Below are 9300 nucleotides of genomic sequence, written 5' to 3'. Positions count from 1 at the left end.
CTGTTGTTTAGTGTTCTGATTTTTTTTTCCAGTCTTGTCCCCTGTTCAAAGGTGTCTCCTGGTGAAATTTCGTGGTTCTCCGCTGTTTAGAGGTGAAGAGTGTTGTGAATAGTGCTGTGAACAGTGTCGAATTTTGCTAATTAATTGGCGATTTTTGTTTTGATAGCTAGAGTTGTTATTTTGGCTGATTTTTTGTGTGGTAGTTTCTTTTGATCCATATTTTGTGTGAAAAAAATACCAGAAGCACTTGGTGTGGCTGAATTTGAGAGATAAAAAAAAATTGGGAACTTGTTTTTAGCAAAACTCAAAACGACCATAACTTTTACTCTGGTTATCAGAATGACTATTATTATATATGAATTTGGGGTAGAAAAAAATTTCCCATGCAGCCCCAACCCACTAGTGCCAGTTGCAGTTCTCAGCGCTTAAGAAATCAGTTGTTTACTAAGTTTTTTTTTTAAGTATTATTGTCCTATTTTTCTAAACTTTTCTTTGGCAGTTTTCATAGTTATACTTTGAATTTTTATCTGAAAATTTTTGTGCTATCTTTTCATGATTTTAGGGTTTTGCTCACAAATTTTCAGCTCATTTTGATATTGTTTGAGTATAGTTGTAGTTTTACCCCCTTTTTACCCCTGGTGCTTGTTTGAGAATTACATGATTTGCTGCATATAGTGCATGACTAGGGGCAATCCAGGTGATTTACAAACCTTTGATCCTGAAATAGATAGAACCTTTCATAGATTAGTTAGGCATAGTGTGCATCCTGATCATTCTGTGCATTTTGAGCATTCTGAGCATTTCGTGCATTCTGAGCATTCTGTTGCTGGTGATTCTGAACATTCTGATTTTGAGCATTCTGCTGCTAATTTTCATACTGAGAACATGGCTCAATCTCCACCTCGTGAGAGGACTCTTAGGGAGATGGCTGCACCTGACTTCACTTATGAAAGCTTGTGCATTCAATATCCTGATGAGGATGTTCCATATGTTCTCAAGACTGGACTAATACATTTGCTGCCCAAGTTTCATGGTCTTGCAGGTGAAGATCCTCATAAGCATCTTAAGGAGTTCCATATTGTCTGTTCCACCATGAAGCCCCATGATGTCCAGGAAGATCATATCTTTCTAAAGGCTTTTCTTCATTCTTTGGAGGGAGTGGCGAAAGATTGGCTGCCAAGCTTCATTCTACACCTGAAAAAGAAGATGAGCTAGCTGCACAAAAGAGAAAGTTTCCTGATCATGAGGGAGCTAACAAAAATTTTCATGCAGGTGGACCTTCTTCTAGTAGTTCTGACTTGCAGCAGCCTCCTATCCCTCTTCCATTTCCACCTAGAACAATTCCAAACAAAAAGATGGAAGAAGTGGATAAGGAGATCTTGGAGATCTTCAGGAAAGTAGAGGTGAACATACCTCTGCTAGATGCCATCAAGAAAATTCCAAGATATGCCAAGTTTCTAAAGGAGCTGTGCACCCACAAAAGGAGGCTCAAGGGCAATGAAAGGGTTAGCATGGGCAGAAATGTGTCAGCATTGATAGGTAAATTTGTTCCTCACATTCCTGAGAAATGTAAGGACCTAGGTACTTTCTATATACCTTGCATTATTGGGAACATCAAATTTGAGAATGCCATGCTAGATCTAGGAGCATCAGTTAGTGTCATTCCTCTGTCCATTTTCAATTCTTTATCTCTTGGACCTTTGCAACCTACGGGTGTGGTGATTCAATTGGCAAATAGAAGTGTTGCTCACCCCACAGGTTTCATAGAGGATGTGTTGGTTCGGGTTGGTGAACTTATTTTTCCAGCTGATTTTTATATTCTTGATATGGAAGAGGGATTTTCCCGTGGTTCAGTTCCAATTATTTTAGGCAGACCATTTATGGAAACAGGCCGAACCAAGATAGATGCTTATGCTGGCACATTGTCTATGGAATTTGGTGATATTGTTGTTTATTTTAACATTCTTGATGCCATGAAACATCCATCTGAGGATCATTCTATTTTTCATGCTGAGATACTTGATCATATTGTTGATGATTATATGTTTGATTTTGATTCTCTTCATGGTAGGAAACATCCATTTTTATCTGATCAGCATACTTGTCATTCCTCATGCATTGAATCTGAATCTGAGTTTGAATTTGATCTTGTATCTGATTTTTATGCTGAGAGTAAATTTGAATTTGAGTCTGGTTCTGATTTTCTAGGTGTTGTACCTCTTGATGTTGATTTTTTAAAGTCAGAATGCACTAACCATGTTACAGGAAGTACATATACTTCTGACTTGCTTGATGAGGTACAGGCTGAGGAACCCTCCTCTTCTTCTCCTACCTTGGTTCCTCCCACTGTTCAGCCACCACCCACACCAGAGTTGAAGCCCTTACTAGCAAACCTCAAGTATGCTTACTTGGAGGACAAGGAAAAATTTCCAGTGATCATCTCTGCCTCCCTTGCTGCTGAGCAAGAGGAGAAGTTGTTCCAAGTGCTCAAGAAGCACAAGAAAGCCATTGGATGGACTTTAGCAGACATTCCTGGTATTAGCCCATCTACTTGCATGCATAGGATACTTTTAGAGGATGGAGCTAAGCCAGTGAGGCAGCCACAGTGGCGACTCAACCCCATCATTCTAGATGTGGTGAAAAAGGAGGTGACCAAGCTCTTGCAAGTTGGAATCATCTACCCCATTTCTGACAACCAGTGGGTGAGTCCAGTCCAAGTGGTTCCTAAGAAGGCATGCCTCACAGTGATCAAGAATGAGAGGGATGAGCTTATCCCCACAAGAGTGCAGAACAGCTGGTGAGTTTGCATGATTATAAGAGGCTGAACCAGGCAACCAGAAAAGATCATTTTCCCCTGCCATTCATTGATCAAATGCTTGAGCGCTTGGCAGGTAAGTCTCATTACTGTTTTCTTGATGGTTTTTTTGGTTATTTACAAATTCATATTACTCCTGAGGATCAAGAAAAGACCACATTAACCTGTTCCTTTGGCACTTTTGCCTATAGGAGGATGCCCTTTGGCCTATGCAACGCCCCTGGTACCTTCTAGTGGTGTATGCTTAGAATTTTCAGTGACTTTTTAGAGAGTTGCATAAAGGTGTTTATGGATGATTTTACTATTTATGGATCCTCTTTTGATGCATGTTTAGATAGTCTGGATAGAGTTCTTAATAGATGCATTGAAACTAACCTTGTGCTGAATTTTGAAAAATGTCACTTCATGGTGGAACAAGGTATAGTTTTAGGGCATATCATTTCCAGAAGGGGCATAGAGGTAGACCCTGCAAAGATAGTTGTTATTTCACAATTTCCTTACCCCTCTTGCGTGAGAAAGGTTCGTTTTTTTCTTGGTCATGCAGGGTTTTATAGGCGCTTTATTAAGGACTTTAGCAAAGTGGCCTTTCCACTATCCAATCTGCTGCAAAAGGAGGTGCAGTTTGATTTTGATGACCGGTGCAAAGAGGCTTTTGATTGCCTCAAGCGTGCGTTGACTACCACCCCTATCATTCAGGCACCTGATTGGACCGCCCCATTTGAGCTGATGTGCGATGCATCCAATTATACATTGGCGGTTGTCCTTGCTCAAAAGATTGACAAGCTGGCTTGGGTGATCTACTACGCTTCCAGAACTTTGGATCCTGCCCATGCAAATTACACTACCACAGAGAAGGAGCTATTAGCGATAGTTTTTGCTCTTGAGAAATTTCGTTCATATTTGCTTAGTACTTGTTTTATTGTTTATACTGACCATGCAGCTCTAAAAGTACCTGTTGAAGAAGGCTGAATCAAAGCCTAGATTGATCAGCTGAATCAAAGCCTAGATTGATCAGGTGGATGCTTGGGCTCCAAGAGTTTGATTTGGAGATCCGTGATTGAAGCGGTGCACAGAACCTCGTGGCTGACCACCTGAGTAGGATTAAGCATGCGTCTGAGGACTCACCCATTCGGGATGATTTTTCGGATGACCATTTGTACATTCTGTATAAGATTTATGATTCCTTCCCCACTCCTTAGTTTGCTAATATTGTGAATTATTTGGTTGCTTCTGTTTTTCCTCCCTTATCATCTAAAGCTTAAAATGATAAAATTAAGAGCGATGCTAAGAATTATATTTGGGATTACCCCTATTTGTGGAAGTCGTGCAGTGACCAGGTTATTAGGAGAAGCATTCCAGACCATGAGATTGACTCGGTCCTGCAATTCTGTCATTCTTCTACACTAGGTGGCCATCTTGGCATACAGAGGACAGTTCGCAAGGTGCTTGATTGTGGTTTCTATTGGCCCACCATCTTCAAGGATGCGTGGAGAATCTGTAGCACTTATGAGCCTTGTCAGAGAGCAGGCGGCTCACCTTTATGGAGATAGCAAATGCCTCAACAACCCATGTTATTTTGTGAGGTGTTTGATGTCTGGGGTATAGATTTTATGGGGTGTTTCCCTGTCTCTTTTGGTTTTGTTTATATTCTCCTTGTTGATTATGTTTCAAAATGGGTGGAAGCCAAACCCACCAGAACTAACGATGCTAAGGTTGTTGTGGATTTTGTTAGATCTAATCTATTTTGCAGGTTTGAAGTCCCTAGAGCCATCATAAGTGATCAAGGCACCCATTTTGGTAACAGATCCATGTATGCCTTGCTCAAAAAGTATGGGGTCATGCATAGAATTTCCACACCTTACCACCCCCAAACTAATGGGCAGGCTGAGATTTCAAACAGGGAGATAAAAAGGATCTTAGAAAAGATTGTGCAGCCGAACAGAAAAGATTGGAGCATCGGGCTGGATGATGCTCTTTGGGCGCATAGGACTGCCTACAAAGCACCCATAGGAATGTCTCCTTATCGGGTTGTCTTTGGCAAGGCATGCCATCTTCCTGTAGAGATAGAGCACAAAGCCTACTGGGCTGTAAAGACTTGCAACTTCTCTATGGACTAGGCTGGAGAGGAAAGGAAGTTGCAACTAAGTGAGCTAGATGAGATCCGTTTAGAAGCCTATGAGAATTCCAAATTCTACAAGGAGAACACCAAGAAGTTCCATGACAGCTTGATAGCTAGGAAGGACTTTGTGGTTGGACAAAAAGTTTTATTGTATAACTCTAGGCTCGGACTCATGAGTGGTAAGTTGAGGTCAAAGTGGATTGGTCCTTTTGTGGTGACTAATGTTTATCCTTATGGTACAGTTGAGATCAAAAGTGAATCCACAGATACAAGCTTCAAGGTCAATGGACACCGGCTGAAACCATTCCTCACAAATTCCTCCTTAGTGGATGTAGTGGAGGAGGAGACCTCCTTACTTCACCCTACTTATTTTCCGCCATGAATTAGGGAGTTTTCTTTCTTCTGTCTCTTTCTTTACTTTTATTGCACTTGTCCAAATTTTATTGATTGCTTTGATTGTTCTTGATCTCATGATTGTGCTACATTGAGGACAATGTGTTGTTTAAGTGTGAGGGGGGGAGAAGATTGTTCTTTAATTTTGTTGCGTATTCTAGTTTAATTTTATTAGGTTTTCTAGTTTAAGTTTGTTAGGTTCTAGGTTAATTTTGTTATTTTGGTTTTATGTTTGTGTACAACATTGCATGTTCCTCTTTGAATTTTGGGTTATGTACAAGTAATGGGTAATTGTTTTTGAAATAGGAGTTTCTTGGCATTTTGTGAATTGAAACCCTTGTTTTTCTCTACATGTCAAGTTAGTTTTTAAGGTTCAAATTGAAAGTGATAGATTTACACATTGGTGAGAATTTGAGCCATCATCATTTATTTTATTCAGTGTGTTTTGCCCCATTGATTGCTTGCATAGTAGCCTTGGCTTGACTCTTGTTGATACTTCTTGCTTCACATGCATGTTGGGAGATGATTTAGGCATTTTATTCTTATAAGCATCTAGCCAAATGAGCCTACCCTGAATTAATTCCTTTGATAGCCCCTTTGAGCCTATGTTCCCCTTTTTTGTTTTGAGCTCATTACAAGCCTTAAGTGAAAAACCATGATTTCACCCTACCCTTAAGGAGTTTTGGAGCTTTGGAATTGTGTTTGGGAATAAGTGTGGGGGGGGGGGGGGGTATGTTTCATTGGATGATATGTTTTTGTTGGCCATGCTTGATGATGTATTTTGGCCATGCTTGTTGTATATACATATATTGCCTAATCGTTGCTTTATTTTTCAAATGCTTTCAAATGTTACTGTTCACGTTAAAAAAAATCAAAAAAAAAGAAGAAGAAAAAATAGAAAAAGAATGAAGTTGAATAAATGAGGTCTTGGCTTGAAGACTTGGATTGGTTTAAGGACTTGGTTGATTTTGTTTTGGGTTTACTTTTTAATTTTGGTTTTGGGGTTTACTACTTTTTCTTACTTCCCACTTATTCCTCATTGCTCCTCTATTCCTTTGGGTTTTAGCTACTATCCCATACTTTCATCTACCTTGTCCTTGCCTCATTACAACCTTAAAAGACCTTTTGATCCTCATGTGCATGTGTTTGTGATGTGGTTGTCAATTTTAGAGTCTTGCCAAGTCTATGTGGTGTTTATTTTCATGGGTGCTTTAAGAGTAAACAGTAGCCTAGACACTTGAGAGATAGAGTGCATATCTTGTGAGGCTTTATTACTTTTCATTCTTGAGCTGATTGACTATCTTTCCATGTTTGAGATGCTTGGATGATTTTCATGACAACCTTGATTCTTTAACTCTTTACGTGTTGGATGTTACCCACTCTTTTCATTCCTTAAGATTCATTGAGAAATATGTAATTGTTGTTGTGTCTGTTTGTTTCTCTTTAATGTCTCTGGATTTGTCCCTTGCTTTGTTTTTTTTTTATTTTGCCCAGGAGTGCAAAAAGCTAAGTGTGAGGGAATTTGATGTGTCATCATTTTCTCCTATTTCTTAACCCTTTTTTTCTCCATTTTAATTACTGATTAGCCTTAATTGTCAAATTAATTATGCAGTTTTATCATTTGGGCCTATTGGACTAATTTTGTGTTTTTAATTTAATTTCAAGAGAATTATAAGCAATTGGACTTGGACTTGAAGAGAGCAGACAATTTTATCAAATCTTATCTTATCTAGATCAAATCTTATCTTATCTAGATTTTATCTAATCTAGATATTATTTCATCTAGATCTTATCTTATCTTATCTTATTTAGATTTTATTTCATCTAGATTTTATTTTATCAAATCTTATCTTATCTTGTCTAGATTTTATTTTATTCATGGGCTTGGACTTAAAACAGATTTGTAAGCTTTGGGGCTGAAAATATATAACAGCACTAAGGCTCTAGTTTTGGCTCTTTCTCTTTTTCGTTTTAGTTTTAGAGTGCTACTCTCAATTCGTTTTAGTCTCTTTTTCGTTTTGGAAAAATAATTCTATTTTTCTTCGTTTTCTACTGATTAATGGAAGGCTAAGTCTCCAGCGTTGTTTTCTCTTGAGGATCAAGCACAGCTCTCTTTGAGGTTCTATTATTACTATTAAATTCTGATCAATTTTTCCTCTTCACCAATTACTTTGTATTTGTTGCTATTAATCCATGCATGCTTAGTGCTTGATTAATCGTCTCTGCGCTTAATTTACGTTCATGCTTAACGATCGTTCATGATTAATTGGTGTATGTGTTGCTTAATCACATAATGAATGCCTTATGTTAAATTTCTCTTTGTAATTTAATTTAGGGTTGGATTAAGTGGTTGAATTGATAATGGATAAATTCTCGCAATGTAGGATAAGATACTTGCTTGTGAATCAAGGGGAAACAACATGTTTTAATTATGATATTTTCTAATTCCATTTTACTCGCTGTTTAATTCACAAAAACAAACAACCCCTCCCCCCCCCCCCCCCAAATTCGTTACTGTTTTATTACTATCTGTTATGAACGTTTGGTTGACCATTGCTCGTTGGGAGACGACCTAGGATCACTTCCTAGATACTGCATTTTTAATGTTTATTTGATTCGGGTACGACCTCGATCAGTATGTTTCATTGGATGATATGTTTTTTTGGCGATGCTTGATGATGTATTTTTGCCATGCTTGATGTATATACATATATTGCCTAATTGTTGCTTTATTTTTTCAAATATTCAAAATGCTTTCAAATGTTATTGTTCAAAAAAAAGAATGAAGTTGAATAAATGAGGTCTTGTTTTGAGGACATGGTTGATTTTGTTGATATTAGAGGTTTTGGGTTTACTTTTTAAGCTTAATTTTTAATTTTGGTTTTGGGTTTACTACTTTTGCTTAATTTCCACTTATTCCCCTTTGCTCCTCTATTCCTTTGGGTTTTAGCTACTTATCCCATACTTTCCTCTACCTTGTCCTTGGCCCATTACAACCTTAAAAGACCTTTTGATCCTCATGTGCATGTGTTTGTGGTGTTTGGTTGTCAATTTTAGAGTCTTGCCAAATCTATGTGGTGTTTGTTTTTCATGGGTGCTCTAAGAGTAAACAGTGGCCTAGACACTTGAGAGATAGAGTGAATATCTTGTGAGGCAAATTTCCTGTAGAGGGTTAGTTTTAAAAACTATTTACCAATGGGGGTCTGTTTTCAAACTTTTAACAGGGGGGTCTGTTTCTACATGGATGCTGCCAGAAGAACTAGCGACATAGCTGCCACGTTGGTGCCGCCACTGAAGATGGCTAGATGCATGCTTTTTTTTTCCGCGGTTCCGCTAATACAGTTGGCGGGATATCTATTTTTTTTTCCGCAGTCCCACTAATGCAGTTGGCGGGATGTCTTCTTTTTTTTTTCCTGCAGTTCCGCTAATGCAGTTGGCGGGATGTCTTTTTTTTTCTTTATTAGTTTAACTATACAAAGGTGAAAGCAATTCAGTTTCATATGTTATGCATTAAAAGTTCAACTATTTAGGTAAGATAAAAACAAACATAATATAGAATATAGTTGTGTTTCTGTAAAATTATTTATTAAATAAAATTATTATTGAAAATATAAAATTAGAAAACCTCATACAAGGAAAAAATTATGAAAAAGTCAATGAATTTTTTAATGACAAATTATTAGTATACTAGTATTTATTTTATAATTTAAAAAGTTAAGAATTATTTATATGTTAAGGTTTGGTTATAATTAAAAAATTATAATTTATCTTAACATATAATTATAATATAAGAGATAAATTATAATTTTTTAATTATAACCAAACCTTAACATATAAATAATGCTTAACTTTTTAAATTATAAAATAAATACTAGTATACTAATAATTTGTCATTAAAAAATTCATTGACTTTTTCATAATTTTTTTCCTTGTATGAGGTTTTCTAATTTTATATTTTGAATGATAATTTTAT

This window comes from Glycine soja, chromosome 20 (genome assembly GCF_004193775.1).
Source record: "Glycine soja cultivar W05 chromosome 20, ASM419377v2, whole genome shotgun sequence".
Lineage (NCBI taxonomy): Eukaryota > Viridiplantae > Streptophyta > Magnoliopsida > Fabales > Fabaceae > Glycine > Glycine soja.
The sequence above is the reverse complement of the archived record's forward strand: the minus strand, read 5'-3'. Positions refer to the sequence as shown.